Below are 19,827 nucleotides of genomic sequence, written 5' to 3'. Positions count from 1 at the left end.
TATTATTATTCCACATATAATTTAAAATAATTTGATTGTCTCAGCTTTGTTAAAAATCAAAATAAATCTGCCAATGACCAGCAGATGCGTGCTGAAATGCTCCCCAGAATGCAGAAGAAACGATTTTAAAGGCACGATGCCCATTGTTACCGATCGTCTCGCGTTCATTCTTAAAGACATAAACTAAATAAAATTAGTTTTTAAGAAACCCTCTCAGCGTGAAGCAGCCAGAGCACAAAAACCTTCACAAATTGCAGAATGACACCGAAAGCGCTTAAAAGGTGTTTCCCAAATTGATCAATAGGTCCTTATGGTGCGTATTGTCCTCGCTGAATAGGTCAAACGAAAGGTGTCGAAGAAAACACAATTTGTATACCATACAGAACGAAATCTAATGGGATATTTTACAGAAGTGTCAAAAAAATTCGAAAGAACATGCATAATGACTTTTGGTTTTGGGCCATTTGATCGGTATTTGAAGTTATTGATCATTCGTTATGGGAAATGAGCGGCACCGTTTTAAACAACCTCAGCACTTATTGTAGGGTCGACCGAAAAATTATATTTTTTTATTGTCTCATTGCTTTATTTGATTCAACCATTGCCAGACTGGAGTTATATATTTCCTTGCTAATCACAATGTTAACTAGTTGAAAAGTCCTAATTTGTTGTTTTAGTTTTGCCTCAGGAAGAACAGGGTAGGTATTTCTGAACCGTATCATTCTGAGAGGCAATTTCCTAGGAGAAAGAGGTTTTCTCGGTCCGCCTCGATGATCAAAAATGATCAAAGACACATGAGAATAAATGAGAAAGAGCTAATTGATGAATGGTAGGGATATTTTAAGGAGCTTCTGATCGTATTACAAGAACAGTGAATCTACCCGTTCTAGAAGAAGGTAGGTGATGAACAAATCACTGTTTTGTTTTGTAATCAGTAGTTTTGTCTTAAAAGGGTTTAGTTTGTTTATTTATTTAATTACACTGCGTCGCAACTTTTTCCGGTGAATATTTTCTTCGCAACCACAAGAAAAGTTCAAGGAAATTTGGTCCTGAACAAGCGATAGGTCTTAAAAAATTTATTTGTCTCGAGTGGCTCCAGATACACAGACTATTAAACATCCAAATTACTCAGAAGTTATCAGGTTATAACAACGTATATTTTTTTCTCTCTGAGCTACCCGTCGGGCGAACACGAATGCAGACTTTGACCAAGACACTGTTTAATCAGCCTGTACAATTTGGTTGTCCATATTATATCTGAAATAGTTAAATATAAAATTTCTCCACAAATAGAGATTTGACTGGTGAAAAAAACTGTTTCATTCCTCCAGGATTGGATACCCAATTGAGAAAATATTCACAGTCGAAGTTAGAAAATATTTGTGTATTTGCAGTGTATAAGACTATTTGCATAATTTTACAAATAGAAAATTGGCAGAACCGCAAGAACCACTAGAATTGTTGCTTTTTTAGTTTTATCCATAGATACAATGTTGGTTCACTTTCTTAAGCCACTTTGGGCAACTGAAAAAATGTAAATTTTTATGTGTGGAGACGTTTACTACTTCGTGACATTCTAACTGTTCAAAACATGATCGTTTGTTGTATTTTTTGGAAAGATCTTACAGTAGTACAGGGAACCAGACATTTTGGAAATCTGCCAATGACTTCCAGCATTATGCCTTTTTAGGACGCTTTAGTAACATCTTATTGTGAACATTTGTTGCTCTTGATGCACTTAAAATGATGTAATAATTTAATTCGGCCAGGCATTATAAAAAAACGCAAATTTGACAAATCTTGTGAAACCTTGGACCACAAAAACTAACAACTTCGGGATAAAAAAATTTGCCTAAACAGTCTGTGAAAAAATTAGTATCACATTTTAAGTGCGACTATTTCATTGCGCTAAAGTGGTGATAGAAAAATAAACTAAAGCCGCCAGTCTGGTGCGCAATTAGTGCAGTTTTCTAATTAAAATCGTTCGAGCATCTAATTCGCAGCAGCTTGTAACAGACAAACTTAAAACTCTGACTTTTAAGCATTTTGTGGAAATCTCGCACTTACCTACCTAATTACGCCAGTCTTGTGTTTACGTCCTGGAAAGTGGTTACCATTTTATGCTAACAACCTTTCCGTGCAATTTAATTGTACTTAACGAAATAAGTATAAAAAAGCAGTGAAAAGCAAATTACTCCATTTAGCCTCATAATTCCGAAAGGTAAGCTTCTTACTGCTTAATAAATTAACCGTCCAACGGTATTAATTCATCGTTAGTCTAACACCGGATGCCCAAATTACGTTTCTCTATTCTACGCAAACACAAAGCCGAAAAGCGTTTTGATAAAGAATTCTCTTCACGTGTAATAGGAAGAAGGGAATATTTTTATATCGCCTCGGTCCACATAAGCCGACTATTTATTGAGAATTAAAGAAGCCATTTCAAATCTATCGACGGTCTCGAGCGGACAAATTAAGACAAATTAATATTCTTATGGGATCACAGCGCGGCTGAGGCTCCTTCTCCGACCGCGGAACGTGCTTGGTTACTTTTCTGATCACTTTTATTGGCTTTGGGACGGTTTTCTGTCAGTGTTATTACCGAAAACATTTACATAACTAATGACACACGTCCTACTGCTAAAATCAATAATTTCCTGCTCAGAACATTCATTTCCGACGCCGGCAAAAGTAAACAATTACGAACGGATTTAGCCGGCAAACGCAAAAACAATTTGCAATCTCGGCTACATAAAAGTCAAACTTTTCTAAAGCGAGTTTAATTTAGCCGGCTTAATTTCAAAACATCTTTTTCTGGAAAAAGAGTAAATTATTCGCTGCACGTTTCGAAACGGCTGCAATATTTCAGCCGCCTCAAAACTACGAAATTTATTTTTATTAAGTTTTCCAAAAACTATTCACCGTTTTTAATTAAGAATTTTGAGGATAGAGGATAATTTATTTTAGCTTTGCTCTGTGTGTGTAAGATGATCCTGGCCGGTTCGAACGGCAATATGAAGATTCATTGGCAGCCAAAAAAATCTGTTTCGTTTGCTTCAGAATGTATCCCTAAGTTCTTCTCTACTTTCTCTACAACTTTAAGCAAGCTGCATCATTCGCTTAAGGGTAAGTTCACGCATGTTTTTATATGTCTCAGTTTGCCACTAAAAAATGTATGCAATACTTGGCAACACGAATCGATAGAACAAGTTTGAATAGTGTCCCATATAAAATTACTGATTACTTTTTATAAACTTTCATTGTACAAAAAATAGAAGTTTACTGTTTGAGATGGAACAAATCAAATGGCAAAATCAGCTGGCCCAACCCCCAAAAACTTTTCGCTATCAGGAACATCCCTCTTTGGAAGCCCGAAAAATCGTTTCACCGATGACGCAAAACGATTACCGTATATCGAGACATCAGTTATGCAGATGACACGTCATTTATTATATCTCGTCTCGTTACTTGATACCGAAAATGTTGCCTTACACTTTTTCCTTGCCAACATTTGTCAAGGCTCGAGTAAACTGCTTCAGGCAAGATTGAGATAGATATTTTATGTCGGCAGGGTCTCCTTGTTGCGAATATGGAGTTTATAAAATGGAAAAAATATGACCTGGTTAAACGATGTGCATATTTCTGGATTTGATGCCCCCTACAGTGGGAGGAATAGATTTTTTTATGTTCAAGAAGGAAAATGAAACTTAGTCCAACCCATTTTTGACTGTTTGGTTCCCAAATGAAAACATAGTAAACACAATTACATTTTGAGGTGAACCGATGACCGCCCCAATCAAACGGGCGAAACTCTGTTGGCAGCTGAACAAAAAGTGTCCATTAATCGAACTCCTCCACATAAATCAAAGCTCTGTCAATATGTTTACAAGGGCGGTAAATGGACGTGGGGCAAATACAGCCCTGATTTATCGCATACCGTAAATTTCGCTTTAAAAATGCAACTAACCTTGTTCGCTTCGACAGTAACTTTTGGATGAACCATTCCAGATAGGAGAAAAATATCGGCAAATAAATCTAGGGCAGATTGGTTCCGGTTTCGGCTAATTGCGAAGGGTGTGAAACCAGCCTATTGCATTTTCGAGTATAGTGGGTTTTTTCGCCAAAAAACACATGCCAACTTTTAAAACGACCGCAATTTTTGTCGAGTGAATCGAGTCCGCGCCCGAAGTCAAAGCGACCCTAATGTATCGAAACAAAATTATACCTCAAGCTAAAGAACCTAAAAAAATTCGTATTCAAATAAAAAGATTTGAAAAAAAAAACGTCACAAACGTGGTAGTAGATTATGTTTGTGTTGGCTGAGAAAAAAACTGAGGTTCAACATCTACATCTGCAACATAATAATTTTAAAAATCTCTGTAAGCTTAGTTTTGTTGGTTCAATCCGCCCTGAACGCAAAATAGGCGATCCAACTGTTCAGAATATACGAGCCCTAAAATATAAATCTGAAGTTCGATTGAATTTAAACTGGAACATGCTGAACAATTTAAAACGTAATCTATTAGATTAGGCAAACATATTAGATCTACAAAAATGGAAAAATTAATTAAAAATTAAACCAATTTTCTTCTTTTGCAAGTAACCATTTTTGTAAGTTCAAAACTTTTTTACTTGTCTTCTGAAAAATCTAACTTTTTGGACATACCGGATTTATGACACAATCATCCCAGTCTTCTCATTGCAGATCGTTATGTGATAAAAACAAGATTAATGTTGCCTTACCAAAAAAGGTAATATGATCATCTACACAATTTAGACTTCCATGGGGCCAAAGGACAATGAATGCGATAACCTCAAAGTCAAAATATCTGAATGTGGAATAATGATTTACAAGAAAACACCGTTCAGGTGAACCTTCGCGACTATTAGCAAGCAAATTAAGATGGGAGATTTGGTGCAGTCTCAGGAATATTCCAGTTTCCAATCCAATCTCTGTATTTCTGTGAATACCTACTTAAAATTTTCTACGATTTCCATGATTAATACTGCAAAACCTATGGAAACAACTCTGACAATATAGACTTGATTGAATCAAAATTTTTGTCTCGAATTGAACTATTTGAATAAATTGAAACTTGAGGGCAAGTACGCCTATGCTATTGAAACACATAACCGCTCCCAAACCTGGGAGCGAGTTTCATAACTTTATTACATAGTTCCCATATATTTCTTAATTTTCTCTACATTCGTTACCCACTGGCTTGTTCCCCACAATCTAAACTTAGTTCGGAAACTTTCAAATAACTTTTTCCTACCGGCTACATTCGCGGTGTTACGGATTTTTGTGTCTCGGAGCCTCGCAGATCTTGTAATCTTTCAGATAGGGCATAGATCATCTTTTCGGGAAGCTTGGGAAAATTTATGGCATTGTAAAAGAGAAATTGTATGTAAAGCCCCATAGCCCATAGGCCGAGCATATTGCTGCCGCCGTCGAATTCGTGTTGATCTAATCAAGCAGGTATTGATGAAATGTATCAATATCCCCTTGATCACCTATTATGTCCAAAGCTGGGGCCGTTTAATTACCCAATAAAAACTCGATTGGTTTACGGGACTTTATGGTTAGGATCGCCAAAATACCTTATTAAAGGCCACTTTTAAGCTGTCAAAGTGTTAAAAACCCATAAACAAAGTCTAGGTGGGTATTTCTTCGGCGTTAATGAAGCCCATTCATTTGCGCAAAGCCACAAGGTTAAAAGGAATTTTCGAATCCGTCGGCCAATTTGGCTACTTTTATACGCTTCCTGGTATATGAGCCCTCTGGAACATCTTTATTTATTTTCATAAAGTGAATATTTAACTACGACCGCTGACAAGTTCCGTCGGTGTTCGAATAAACATTGACGCCATGTAAATTCCGTTCAGCCATAAAGAACACATGGCGCAGATTGCGCTTTTATACAGAAATTAAAAGCATTTGGCTCGTAAAAGATTATGAGCTTTCCGGGAACCTCCACGCTTGTTACAACCAGTATCTTCTTTGACCTTCTATAATTTAAAGAGCCTAAAATAACTTGAATGATACCGAACATTTCAGTTGGAGGCAATGAATGCTTGCTTGTTTCGTATTTTCAAGCAAATCACTGTTTTTTAAACGCTGAAATACACGCAGAGCGCAGAACGCAGAACTAATCGCAAGGACAGCAGAAAATGTGAAATAAAGAGGGCAAATAACATGGTTTGACGAGGAACCAGCTGGGAGAAAGACAAACAACAAGGAAGCAAATGATGCAAGTCCAGATCAATCAAAGGAGAAGGAAACACGCGGATTGCTGCAAGGAAACCAGAAAACTAGCGAGAAAAAGAGCGAAGAAAAGAGATTAATAACGGCAAAAGAGTGAAGCAACAGAGCGAGACAGTGCTAGGAACGGCTCCAGATCATTCCCGACGATCAAAAATGATCAAAGAATCTTGAGAATAAATGAGAAAGACCTAATTGAAGAATGGAAGGGATATTTTAAGGAGCTTCTGATCGTAGAACAAGAACAGTGAATCTACCTGTTCTAGAATGAAGTAGATGATGATGAAATCACTGTTTTGTTTTTTCAAGAGTAGTTGTCTTAAAAGAGTTTAGTTTATTTAGTTAATTTACAGTGCGTTGAAACCTTTTTCCTGTGAATATTTTCTTCGCAATCACAAAAATAGTTCAAGTAAATTTGGTCCTGAACAAGCGATAGGGCATAAAAAATTTATTTGTCTCGAGTGGCTCCGGATACACAGACTATTAAACATTCAAATTACTTAGAAGTTATCGGGTTATAACAACGTATACTTTTTTCTCTCTGAGCTACCCAATGTTGAGCGGACACGGATCTAGACTTTGACCAATGCACTGTATAATACGTTCATTCATTTTCTTGCCCATGTTATCACTGACATTTTCTCCTTAAATAGAGCTTTGATTGGTGAAAAGAAACTGTTCAAATCGGATGCCCGATTGCGAAAATAATCACAGTCGAAGGTAGAAAATATTTGTGTATTTGTAGTGTATTGGACTATTTGCATAATTTTACAAATCAAAAATTGGCAGAACCGCAAGAACCACTAGAAAATTGAAAAAAAATATCTAGATTTGTTGCTTTTTTAGTTTCCTCCATAGAGACAATGTCGGTTCATTTTGTTGAGCAACTTTGAGCAATTGAAAAAATGCCAATTTATATGTGTGGAATCGTTTGCTACTTCGTGATACAGTTCAAAACATGATCGTTTGTTGTATTTTTTGGAAAAATTTATCATCAACACAGGAAACCAGAGATCGGAAATCGGAGATCGGAAATCTGCCAATAACTTCCACCATTTTGTCTCTTTAGGACGCTTTAGTAACATCTTATTTCGGAAATTTGTAGCTCTTGCACAAAGTACTCTTTTATTCCACATTTTTCCACGTTTAGGCAATTTCTAAGGATTTGATTAATTTGCCGGTTAAATAAATAAATCAATTGCTAAAAGAGCGAATGCACTTAAAATGATGTAATAATTTATTTCGGACAGGCATAGACAAATTAACACTTCAGCCTCTGTACATCTTAAGTCACGTATCGAATTTCATTGAGAAAAAGTAAACAAACATCGGTACCGAATGGTACCGTTAAACAAACTAATCCACAGCTGACTAATGCACATTCCAAGCCAGTTTCCAGAGCACCACTTCAACATTCGAACCCATTTTCCGCGTTCCTGCCCACTTTAGCATCTGTTTTAATGTATATCTGCTGATTTGCTTCAAAGACGCTCAGTAAATAATCAAAAATAAACCGAACCTTTTGTCATAGGTGTTTATTGTTGCATTGTTTAAGGTGTTAAAAGCTTCACAAATGCCATGGTCTGTTTCGCCCAGCAAGCATTTGCTTCATATTTTAAGTGGTTTACTAACAGAGTTTTATGCCTATGCATAACTTAAATTTGTCATCTTCTACGGGTATTGTTTTTTGAGAAATATGTTTGAAAGATTTGAACTACAAAAGCCCAGTTTTGTAGATTTTGATTTTTGTAGTATTTAAAACCAGACCTTTCGGTTTATTGTCCAAAAGTTAACAGTTTACGCGAAAAATGAGTTAAAATGAACGAAAACCTATTGCTAACGATTCTCTTCTACTCTGGTATGAAATCACTTTACATAAATCTGGTCGGGACCCGGAATCATGACAGATTGTTATGAAAAACAATCCAATCATTGAGCAATGTGTACTCCACCTTATGCTAAACCTCGAATGTCTATGCAGACGATTTATGGGCGTCATTTATTTGGAAATGTGTCGATTCACTACATTCAATTAGCTCGGGTTAAACTAAATCAGAAGAAAATTTAGGACCGTTGGATGTTCAAAAGTGGAAGCAATAATTTAGAGGAAATCGCCGAGATGTAATTTGCATCGAGACCTGGAAATTTATTGCCCAGATCGATGATTTGCCGAGCCCATTGAAGAATTGATTGGAATTCTGACTCAATTTAACTTAATTTCCATTATTCTTTTAATGGAAATGACCATTATTATTATTATTGGGTTTTATTTGCTATTTTTTAATAATGGTTCAGTGCAGCAAGTTCAGTGCTGATGGATTCACACCGAAGAAATCATAGAATCAATGGAAAATGTTTGGATCTCTCACAGTATGAAGTTGAGGATTCAGCTCTTTAATTAAAATGCAGTTAAATCTCATCTGCTTTAAACAACGAAATGTTTCCATCACTTAGAAGAAGAATAAAAATTATTTGCAGCAGCTGAAAAATGGTGAAAACCTGCAAGTTTTCCAACAGACAATTCTTTACACCTGAACCTGACCCACTTCTGACAGAAAACGAGTAGGTAACGCAAATGTTTTCGTAGGTTTTAAGTTAATTTGCAAGAAAATTTCCATGATTTAAAGAATATAATTTAAAGAATATAATTTAATTCAAATAAATACCCCATATGGACGAACGAATTAAGACAAAGGACAACCTCGAAATCCTTCCAGAGTTAATTTAAATCGGTGTTTTCAAAGCTTACCTGCATTTATTTCGAAAATATTGTTCAAAGTGGTGAACCGTGTGCCCATGATAATGTCTTTTCGCTGGCCATTTAAGCCTGACCTCAGGGTTAAACAGCCTAATAAAACTCTTCTAGTTTTACACTGGTTATGGATGTTCCCAAGATGAGCATTTTGTGGCCGTTAATTGCTATAACGAGGCCAGTTTTTTTCTTAATTAAAGCAATATTTTTGGACCATTATGATGGGAAGACAATGGTTTGGGAAAGCGACAGATGTCGGTTTCGATTTAAATTGCTTGCTTAGCCGGTTAAGGCGATTCTTAGAAGTTCCCGACAAGCGTTATGGAGTTTATTTGCTTTGGCGAATAATTCATTTCAAGTATGCCGTAAATCTGCTCCCGACTGACATCATAATCATAAAACTTTCTGGAAAAGTAAAATTGTGCAATGTGTTCAAATTTAGTTCCCAGCAATAATTTCCCATTCTCGTAAAGTTACATCCTGCTCGCAGTTTGCAATGGCAAAGCCTAGTTTGGGTTGAAAAATCATGGTAAACACGATATTATCAACAACTTGCCAAAGTGGGCAACGGAAAAATAAGAAAATTCGTCTATTTCAAACTTTCTAAATGGCTTCATATTTCTCAGATGTTTTCCAACAACTGAAGCAAAGTTAAACCAGCATTTCACTCGCACTTCATTTCCGAATCGATTAAACCGAATAGGTTTTCAGACTACAACCAGATAAGCTGAGTGTTATAAAACGAACCGACCTTATCTTAATTGAGCCAACCCTATAGAAAGTTGGAACAAAAGAACTACAAATCACTGTGAACTATCTAATAAAAGCTAAATATGGCCTGATGTCATCTACGTGAGTGCTACACTAGTCCAGGATTAGTTTGAAAACAGTAAAGTTTCAAGGCAGAAGCGGCATTTCCAAAAGAAGCAGTCCCGATAATTGAACTTTCAAAACGAAATGTAATTTACGGCTAGTTGCAAATGAGTGCTAAGTACCGATCCACTATTATTTCATAATATCCAGCACTAAAACGCTTATTATCTTCGCTAGTGCATTTTCCTGCTTTCTCTCTTGAGAAAGCCAACTCTAAATATCGGATCAAACAATGGGTCTGCGGAAAATACATTAGAGAGAGGACTCGAGGAATAAGGCAACATTTTTTTAAACAAGCTTTGTGGGGTTTTAATAGCTGTTCCAAGCGAGAAATTCGACTGAAAAAAAAAATTCCATACAAATAGTAGAATAGTGGAGAGAAATAAAAGAACATAAATATTCAAAATTTTCAGCATTAGTGGAAAGTATAAATCCGTATGGATTTGGGATTTGGGTTAGCACTAGTAGCTCCTGTTAATAAAATATCTTGTGCAGTAAAATTATTTACAGAAGGATATTTACTAAAATTGGCCAGAGTTCAGACAGTCCCAGTCAGGAAATTGGGCCAAAAAGGTTTGACCTGAACATTTTGTTTGAGAAACGCACCAGCAAAAAAGCTATAAATGTGATTCGAACATTACGACAAAACAGGTGGACAAGTGGTTCATACCAGGAGCAGAAGCTAAGATTCGAAAATAAAGAAAATAATTCGCACAGTGAGAACAAAATATAATACAAAAAAATTAGTGGATCAAATTATTCTTTTGTCGTTTCGCGTTAGGAATTTAATCTTCTGTAGTTAAAAACTCATTCGCCTTTTACACTCATTCAATATTATTGCTTACTTTAAGGGTCAGAAGAAAAATAATCCATACATTTGCTGATTTTAATTGGTGTACGATTGAAAAATTTCCTTAAAACAAATAACAAAAACTCTTAATCTGAATTAATAACTTACATAAACAACTTTGCATCCAAATGCAAAATAATTTTCAACGGAAGTTCAGTTAAATAAACCACCTCATTACAGTCGTCCTTCAAAACATAACAGGAAACTTGAACCTGGACAATAATAAATGCAAAATAAATGACAATTACATTGAAATGTAGCGAAAATCATAAAAACATTTAATTGATTTCCTCCCATCAAATATGCGAACAATTACGCGACAAGCAATTGTATACACTCAAACAAATACCCGGCACAATAAATTTGTGAATTATTGCTCAAATTTAATTTCGCAAGCACATTATTTGACAAAATATATTTATTGATGTGTGTTTTCAAATTATAAATGCAACCTCGTTAGTGTGCAATATTAATAGGTTGTTGTATTGAAATTACAGAATTCTAAATTCGTTTTTTACACTGGAAATTTATTTGGCATTTAAATGTAATGGGAAATAGTTTGAAAATTGGCTTTTGATGCCAGTGGCATTTGTATTTGAGATTGTCAAATCGTTGGCTGAATCGAGGAAAATAAATCAGCAATATATCAGGTGACTCATTGTAAAGCTACCACGAACTGACTGTCATATTTTCCCCAACCCTTTCAACCAAACATTCCCATCAAACCTTAAAAAATTGAGTCGGTCGCGTGCTTAAATCGCGTGCCCCGTTTCAGAATGGTATAAGTGAAATTGGATACGATTATCTAAAATAACTCCCCCAAAACCACTGAATCAGACCGGGTTTTTTTATATTAATTTTGAAGTTCCAGATCACGCAATAGCCACGAAATTGATAATCTTTAAATCCCCCATTTTTAACAAAGGAAATAAATTGTTCTGGAAAAGGAAACGGAAGAAACTGTATTGTGTAATAAAACATTTCATCGGTTAACAGAAACTTAACTAGATATTTTTTTGCTACGGGCGAAATCAAACGACCTCTTCTTTAGCATTCACGAACATTGAAAAAACACATCAGCATTGGATGTACATAATAGAGATATAATCTAAAATTGACCATAAAACCATTTGCTCTCGTCTGGTATCCAACGTTAGCTAAAACTCCATCTCACGTTTCATAAAGAACTAACATAGAGGATTAGCTTTTAAAACCCTTTCAGATTGGATTATCTCATTTAGAGATAAAGTGTATATATTTAACATGAAATAACATTTTGCTATGAGCAGAATATTACTTTACTAATAAAGAGCTGAACAGTCAGGTGCTTCTAGCTAGGCATTACGAAAATTTCATGTGCTTCCATTATTCGAGTAATAATTGCGTTAATAATTTTTAGTAATTAGTCGGCAGTTGTACTAGAAAAATATTATTTTCATTATTCAGCCCTTGGCTGCCGATATAGATTAATTAAAGAGAAATAACAAATATTTGCTATCGTTGACACCGCAACAAATAGACGCTTTTAGCTGGGAACAAATTTTGCTTTTGTTGGCCGTGTGATTAAATCATCGCTATATTACCTCTCAAAGGCAAATTGTTAAAAACGACCTGCACAATGCAGTATTATCTGTAAATTTAATAAATTTGTTAATTAATTACGGGCGTACTATACGGGATTCGCGTGTTTTATAACTACCCATTGAAGCCAAGTTTAATATTTATGCACTAATGCATATTCATTAGACCGGATGTTTTAGACATAGTAATTATGGATAAAGTAAAATTGACAATTACAAATGCTTACGATTAAGCACATGGGAAAAATTGAAATAAACGGGTAAATTTGTAACTACTTGAATGCTGCATAAATGATCGTCATTGGGCAGAAAGACCGATTGGGTCGATAGCTTTTTTCTGTAGAAAATAAAGATTATTTATATATATATGATCTTCATTTGTGCAAAAGGCCTAAGACAGAAGGGCGACGGGATAAATTCACTAAATAAAACGTATTTTGAAACAGTTTTATGTCAACCCTATTATTTTTCGAAAACAAGCCTGCATCGAATTTGTTGTTCGCACCACTTTCAACTGATGCAGTTTTCTGGTAAGGGGCGTTATAATTGCCGAAAAAAATACAGATTCTTGTTCACATGTTCTAACAATGGGTGTTTCAAATCCGATATTTGCGGAAAAAGACGAAAGAGAAGAAGAAGAGAAGAGAAGAAAAGAAGGAAAAGGAGTAAAAGTTTAGTATTTCAGGCAAATTTAAGAGATTCGAATTGAAATATTTCGGTTTACATACTTTATTAGTGATAAAAACTTTGATATTTTGTCGGTATAAGCACTTTACGCTTTCCACCGCAAATGTTATGTTTTTTTTGCGAAAATTTCCTACCGGCTTTCATTTAACATCTAATTCGTGCAACTACATCGAAACTCCCTTAAGCCAGTGCAATTTTGGATCGTAAACCGAGGGCCGATTTTCCAATTTGAGCTTCAAAAGATTTTCTTCTCCGGCTAGAGGATCAAAAGTGTTTGCAGCGAATTTCAACCTCCAACTCAATTACTTCTCAACTCCAATCAAAATAATGTGTTTACATGTTGTGCGCAGCATACATAAGCACTTAACTTCTACAAAGTGCATACGTTAAAACATTCGCCTGAAGAAGTAGTTGATTATTTATTCGATAAAGTGTTTTTAAACATCTTCATTTTTTTTTAACTTTATAAAATGTAGCTGAGGTAGTTGAGCGACAGCAAGCAAAACAGTGCTAAATTAGAAGATTTATTATTCATTATCAATTTTCAATAAACTTGCGTAATGCTGTTAGGGCGAAATTATATTATAAAAAAATCCAATTATCAATTCGCAGTATTTGCTGTGCAGCAAAACAATCACACACATTTGATAAAAAGCAATTATTGACAAATGCCAACGAACAATTATTTGTTATCGTCACTACAACAATAAATAACGTTTTAATTTCGCTTCGATTTTGCTTTTGCAGTTGCAAATAGTTTTAACATTTGGAACATTTTGCTGGATATTTTGTCTGATCGTGTGCAAACCACCAACACTGCTCAAGATTTTGCCACTTTTACACAATGAATGTTAAACCTCGAATAATTCCATCAGCGAGGTTTCCAATTAAACAATTCAGCGCAACAACAAATTGTAAATTCAAACATGTACGTTACACTAGTTTTGTCGTGTGCAATGTCGGATTTAAACGTGTTTAAAATGAACAGTTCCATGTCATGAGAAGCGACATTGTGGGGTCACTGCTAAAAAACGAATTATTTGCAACATGCCAAAAAAACAGACCTGAAATGTTTAATTTCGTTTAAAAATGCCACGTCAGTCCAGCTTTTTGGGTGCGGAAATTAGAAATGTCGTTGTTTTACTGAACAGGGTAATTTCATGTTGCCGAAAGTGCGGGTTTGATTGCTTGAATTCAGGTTTACCAAATCGCTTGTCACTTCATACAGAAGTGCTAAATTTTTCAAAAGCAGAATGCTGTGCTGAAATCTACTAGCTTTTGGTTGAAAACATGTTTTCTCACTAAAAAATGTGTCAATAGCAGTACCGTACATTTTTTAGTAGAAATGTTCTGAGCTTAATCAAACTAAATTTGCAAGCACTAAGAAAATAGTAAATGAAGCCAAAAACCGCGTTTTTTAGGCCTTCAACCAGTGTCGTGCCAGTAGAGCTCTGATGTTTTGAATGTAAATTTAGTTATCTTTAAAACAAGCTTGTAAAATGAAGTAATTTAGAATTCGAAACCGAAAATAAAAAAATTGAAAATGAAATTAAAAACGTTTTCAAGACGACACAAAAACACATCTTTAGCTAGTAGAAGAAAGTTGTTTAGAACCAAACTATTCAAACTCAAACAACCCAATCACACAAATTTAAGTTGAAATTTTATTTCTGAAGAACAAGTATTTGTTGCTGTAAAACAGCAGCGCCAATCAACGCAAAATCTAAAATAAACATAAATAATTAATTGAAGATTTAATGATAATTTCGAGAACCGTACTAGAAAGGATTAATAATACTAATTAAAATTTACTCATTACAATGTTCGATCAACACTGGCTGCATAGACGGATTAATTTCGGTGGAAAATGAGTTTTGGAACTGAGCTTTCATCTTCGCTTCGCGACAAGAATCCGTATGCGCCCCGTCTTATTATCTTTGAATAATTAATACTAATTTTAGTCGTAGGAACGTGAAAATTTCATTTTGCGTCATGGCTCAGACAGAATCATAACACTGGTGCATGGTTGGAAGAGGAAATTAACGACCCGATGAAATTATTCGCTGGGAATTTAATTAAATCGGAAGCAATTGCGAATTTTTCTGAAAGGAAATTGGCCACAAAATAAGACGCCAGCAGTAGGAAACAAGAAATAAATCCATAAATGAGCACGGTGCTCGTGTGCATCGATTACCACCGTAACCGGAAGAATTGCGGGGCGAAATTGATATTCTATTCTATGCTATTTCGAGCGAATGCACTATCCGAATAAGGGAAAGTGGATTAGCACTGCCGTTGGCTCGAAAAAGCGATTTGACCTGTGGTTTCGCTTTAATAAAGAATTCTAGGACATGGTCCCATTATAATTGTGTATATAAACGGTTTTTTATCTTCATCACAAACCGAAATCGTTCTAAATCGATTCAGTCGAGGTGCCGAAGCGGAAAATCTTATTTAACCTGCAGATCCCAAACGCGATCATATTATTGAGTTTGACACAATACGAAACCCCATAGAGAATCAAACAAAAATTTTAAGAATGACTCGGCATTATGGGAACGACCAGAATAATCTATCTAGGCACTTTGTTGGGAGATTAATGTTTTCGTTTGGTTCATTTTAGATGCTTTTGTCCCGGCTGGATCGTGTGAATAATTTACGAAAATCCAATGCTGATCTTAAAACGGTTAATGTACAATTGCAGGCTAATCGCTTGTTTGTACACTCACTCTAATGTAATTTGATTACGGCTGGCGTCATTTGAAACGCTGTATTTTATGCTAAATCGCATCAAAAATACAAACGCGTTGATTTAGCGATTAAAATTCCTTTGATGATTCATTTTCAGACGGTGTTTTCGAAACATCAAAGGTATTTGCCGCGGATCAGGCTCGGCTCGGGCTCGGCTCGTTGATCATCAGTTAGAAGTTTTTAACTTGTTGGTTCAGTATTTGATTTATTAATTTTTGCCAACGACTTTCTATCACTTGCACTTTAAATGTAAGCAATGTTATTTGTATGCAGCCGCAGTGCTTTAAATCCAAATCGCATTAAACAACGTAGAGATGATGGTAATTTTTTCGCTTTTCAATCACGATGAAGATCCAATTAAGTGCATTTCTTCATTACGCACTTCTCGGGCCATTAAAATTGCAGCCGCTTTTCCACTCACTCAACAGAGTCGGTCTAATAAGGCCGCGAACTGGCATTGATTTTTCAAGGACAACCAATTACCGCAAGATCAATGTTAATACGCAACTCGCACATTTATTCATACATGCATTCCAATATTTGCAATAAAAAATGTTATTCACTTATCGGGTTGTGTTTGAACAAGTGCGGCCTTTTGATTCCATTTCCCAGCGAAGCGAATTTTTTTCAGTGGCAAAAACAAAAGTGTGTTTTTTACATTTGTAAAAAATACAACAGCGATTCATGTGATGTGACAAATGATTCATATATAAAATAGCACAAACGCATAAACAAACTAAGCATAAGATCATAAAAATGATTGATCAGTCCTGAAGGGATTAAAACAGATAAACAAATAATGAAGCGCCCAAATCGAGCATAATTTCGACGATTAAAAATCTTTTTAAAAGTCAGTAAATGATGTTTCTTAACTCAACAGCGAAAAAATAGTAATATAGAACAAGAAAATATATTATTCAAAGCTTGCTCTAGCCAACTGATGCATCAGGCTTTTTGCATGCAAATCCGAGTTTCATTTTTGCAATAAGTAAAAATCCATCCTCAATTAAAACTCTTGCATATTAAATGTAAATATGCGACGACGGACATTTTTCAAGCCATCCAAACCGTGATGTGCAAAGGATTTACATGAAGTTCCATTAATATATTTACATGAATTTGATTTTTCGGCTGGTAAATAAATTCCAATGGTTACTGGAAAGCTATTGAAATTTTATATTATTTGTTGTGTTGACGCTCATATTTTGCTGACAGATCTGAGCTCAATTTTGTCTTTAATGGAAAAATAATGATAATGTTTCAATGTACTCAACCAAAAAAGTGGTATATTTAAAGAGGCTTAAAAAAATTCACTGTGGCTCACATTTGAAAAGGAAACCTATATGGGATTTACATTTGTTTAAATTTGCACCCGGAATCGCTAAACTGTTTTCTGACTCAAATGGCTAAAGAATCTCAGACCCAAATTGCCATAAGATATTCGCAAATAGAGCTGTGGGTCTGAAGAAACAATGAGTGATAGAGCAAACTCTGCTCTATCCAGTGGCGTAACGCACATGACTCAATATAACAGGGGTTTTGAGCAATAAATTTTCAAACTTCTGTCGACACAAACAGACCCATCCAGCCCAAACCGCAGACAATTGCCATAAAAATTCCAAAAAAAACAAAAATGTTAGAAGAACTAAAAAAAATCAGTCAGGAAAGTGTTAGAATAAGACTATAATCAAAATGCTTTTAATATTATCAATATAAGTTCAGCCATATTTATTATGGACCACAGTGTACCACAAAGCCATATTGCTTATGCAGCATAATTTGCTGTTTATCGCGAGAGCAATCTTTTTAGTCAGTGGTCGTCAAATCGCTGCTGATTCAGAGTCGTTTTCGTGTTCGGAAATCTACTTTTGTACTGTGTTGTTCTTTATCATTTACCAATATACTTTTATTCATACATTAAGAGTATGTCCACTTTATTTCACCAACAGAAAGTTTCGAAATGTTGTTTGTTTCGAAATGTTCAAGAAAATTTTATCATTTTTATTAAAAGAATTGTTTTTTTGCTTTGCGATGAGTTAGGAAATTGCGGATTTTGTAGGCAACAGTTGAAACAAATTAAACTAAAAGGATCGAATTTTGTCCATTCTCAGGACATTTTCAAATCAAACCGCGTTTTTCAGTATTCGGGCAAATATTGATTTTTTCTTTGAAAACTAATTTCTGCATTTTGAAAAATAACTGAAAAAAGTCTGATTTTATACGCAATTGTTTGAGATTTCTTAACATGCTGTTTTTTAATACCAAGTTCTAAAGCGTTCACAATTCTCATGTTTACAGCACATCTACACAATCCAACAGGATGAACAGGGCGCGGCTACATTAAGCAAGCAACAAGAAGAACTGCACCGGATGAAAACTGGTAAATGTCGAACAGCTAACAATTTAATCTTTTAATATTTCGAACTTTCCTTGTAAGATTCGCAGCAGCCCTCGTTTAGCGATTCACGTTATGTATGAAGCACAATTAAAAGGGCGTCCCATTGGAGCCCCACGGAGCAACCATTGTGTCTGAAAACAACTAACATTGCAATGGGCTTGTAATAATGTCAGAATAACGTGCCATTGACTGCTGCTGATTGTGATGGACGTGGATCTGCAAGCCCAATTGATATATCATTCCTTGCAAGAATCTTAATTGAACAAGAAAGTTACTTCTGATAAAGTTTACCCGAATTTGGTTATTTTCCTTGTTGGCTCCCACTTTAAAATTGTGGTTATTTCTTCATGTAGATGAAAATTTCTGTTTGTTTATCAATTCCTCTGTTGTCTTTGTTAAAAGAAAAGTATTTGTTCCTTAGTCTCGCTGGTTTATGTTAATATTTTCCTCAAGTTTGTCGGTTGTTTTTTTGCATTCAAGAAAACAAAAATGTCATTCACATTGCAATAAATACAAAACTGCAATCCAAGTGCGAACCACACTAGGAAAGTCGGCCGAGTTCTATGTGCTCCTTCAAAAACCCGCGCAAGCAAAGATTTAAATTTAAATTTTTTTTAGCGAAGAACATCAGGCAAAAGTAGAATTGGTTCTGGATAGATGGACAATCCAAAACGGGGTTTGTTTAAATATTCGGTTAGTTCCATAGCGTTGGATGTTTTAAGCAAACATGCACATAATGATCGAACCTCGGCCTTTAAGTTTCAACAGAATATTTGATTACAAACCTAATTTTAATTACCGAACCTGATATTAGTTAGGAAACTACAGCAGCATTTATGCTACACAAAATCGGCTTCAAATTAAACGAAATAATTTTTAATTTCTAGTTTATTTAAGCGGCAAATCGCGTGCAACGTAGCTTTTATTATTTTATTATTTATTCATGATTGTTTATGTTACTGCTTCGATAAAAGTTCTGATGATGCAATCAAAATAAACGACATTTTGGAAAAGCAGAAAACATTTGTTATTATTACTATGGAAAAGTAGGTGTACATTAAAATATTAACTAAATAATTAATTAACTAACTTTAGGTACATGTAATAAATAATTTTAGTCTCAAAAAAAGCACAGCCGATATTTTTAGTATTCTGGCCTTAAAGCTAAGAGTGTTTTCTTGGAACCCATCTCCCATCTCCGGATGGAAACTTTGAAGGAGGTTTTAACTTCGGTTTTAACGAGGGAAGTTAGTAAACCTGATCATTTTTGCTCGCGTTAAAAGCGAGTTTCTTTGAAAAATTGTGTAATTTCTGAACATTTCGGAAAATATATTTAGCTCTTTGGTCAGCATGTTTAATTTGATCTTATCTTCTCTTTATTTTATTCAGTTTCTTTTATTGCGGATTATGTCAAAAAAAATTGGTAAAGTTCCGTTGCCTGATCGAAAATAAAGTTGGAGAAAACTGAAGACAAATTAATAATCCATCCCACCGTATTCGTGTCCGAAACCGATTAAATAATATTTTATGCATTGCATGTAACAATATATACCATAACAAATGCGATAGAGGTATATCAGACACATAAATTATGCAAAAATCAAGCGGCGTTAAATCAGGCAACTAAAGACTTCTGCGTGTTTACTGGGTGTTTATCGACGTGAAAATAGTTCT

General features: G+C 35.0%; 1 long non-coding RNA gene across 1 annotated transcript; it reads left to right on the top strand.

The window, feature by feature from the left end:
- Positions 1–1,987: 1,987 nt before the first annotated feature.
- LOC125505776 lies at positions 1,988–19,198 on the top strand. The gene is made up of 4 exons (XR_007282399.1): positions 1,988–2,221; positions 3,061–3,126; positions 18,054–18,135; positions 18,193–19,198. It is a non-coding gene; the product is annotated as an uncharacterized LOC125505776 (long non-coding RNA).
- The last annotated feature ends 629 nt before the right edge of the window (positions 19,199–19,827 follow it).

The sequence above is a fragment of the Dendroctonus ponderosae genome, unplaced genomic scaffold (assembly GCF_020466585.1).
Source record: "Dendroctonus ponderosae isolate FM_Combo_2020 unplaced genomic scaffold, Dpon_F_20191213v2 Dpon_F_20191213_1, whole genome shotgun sequence".
In the NCBI taxonomy this organism is placed as follows: domain Eukaryota; kingdom Metazoa; phylum Arthropoda; class Insecta; order Coleoptera; family Curculionidae; genus Dendroctonus; species Dendroctonus ponderosae.
The sequence above is the reverse complement of the archived record's forward strand: the minus strand, read 5'-3'. Positions and strand labels throughout refer to the sequence as shown.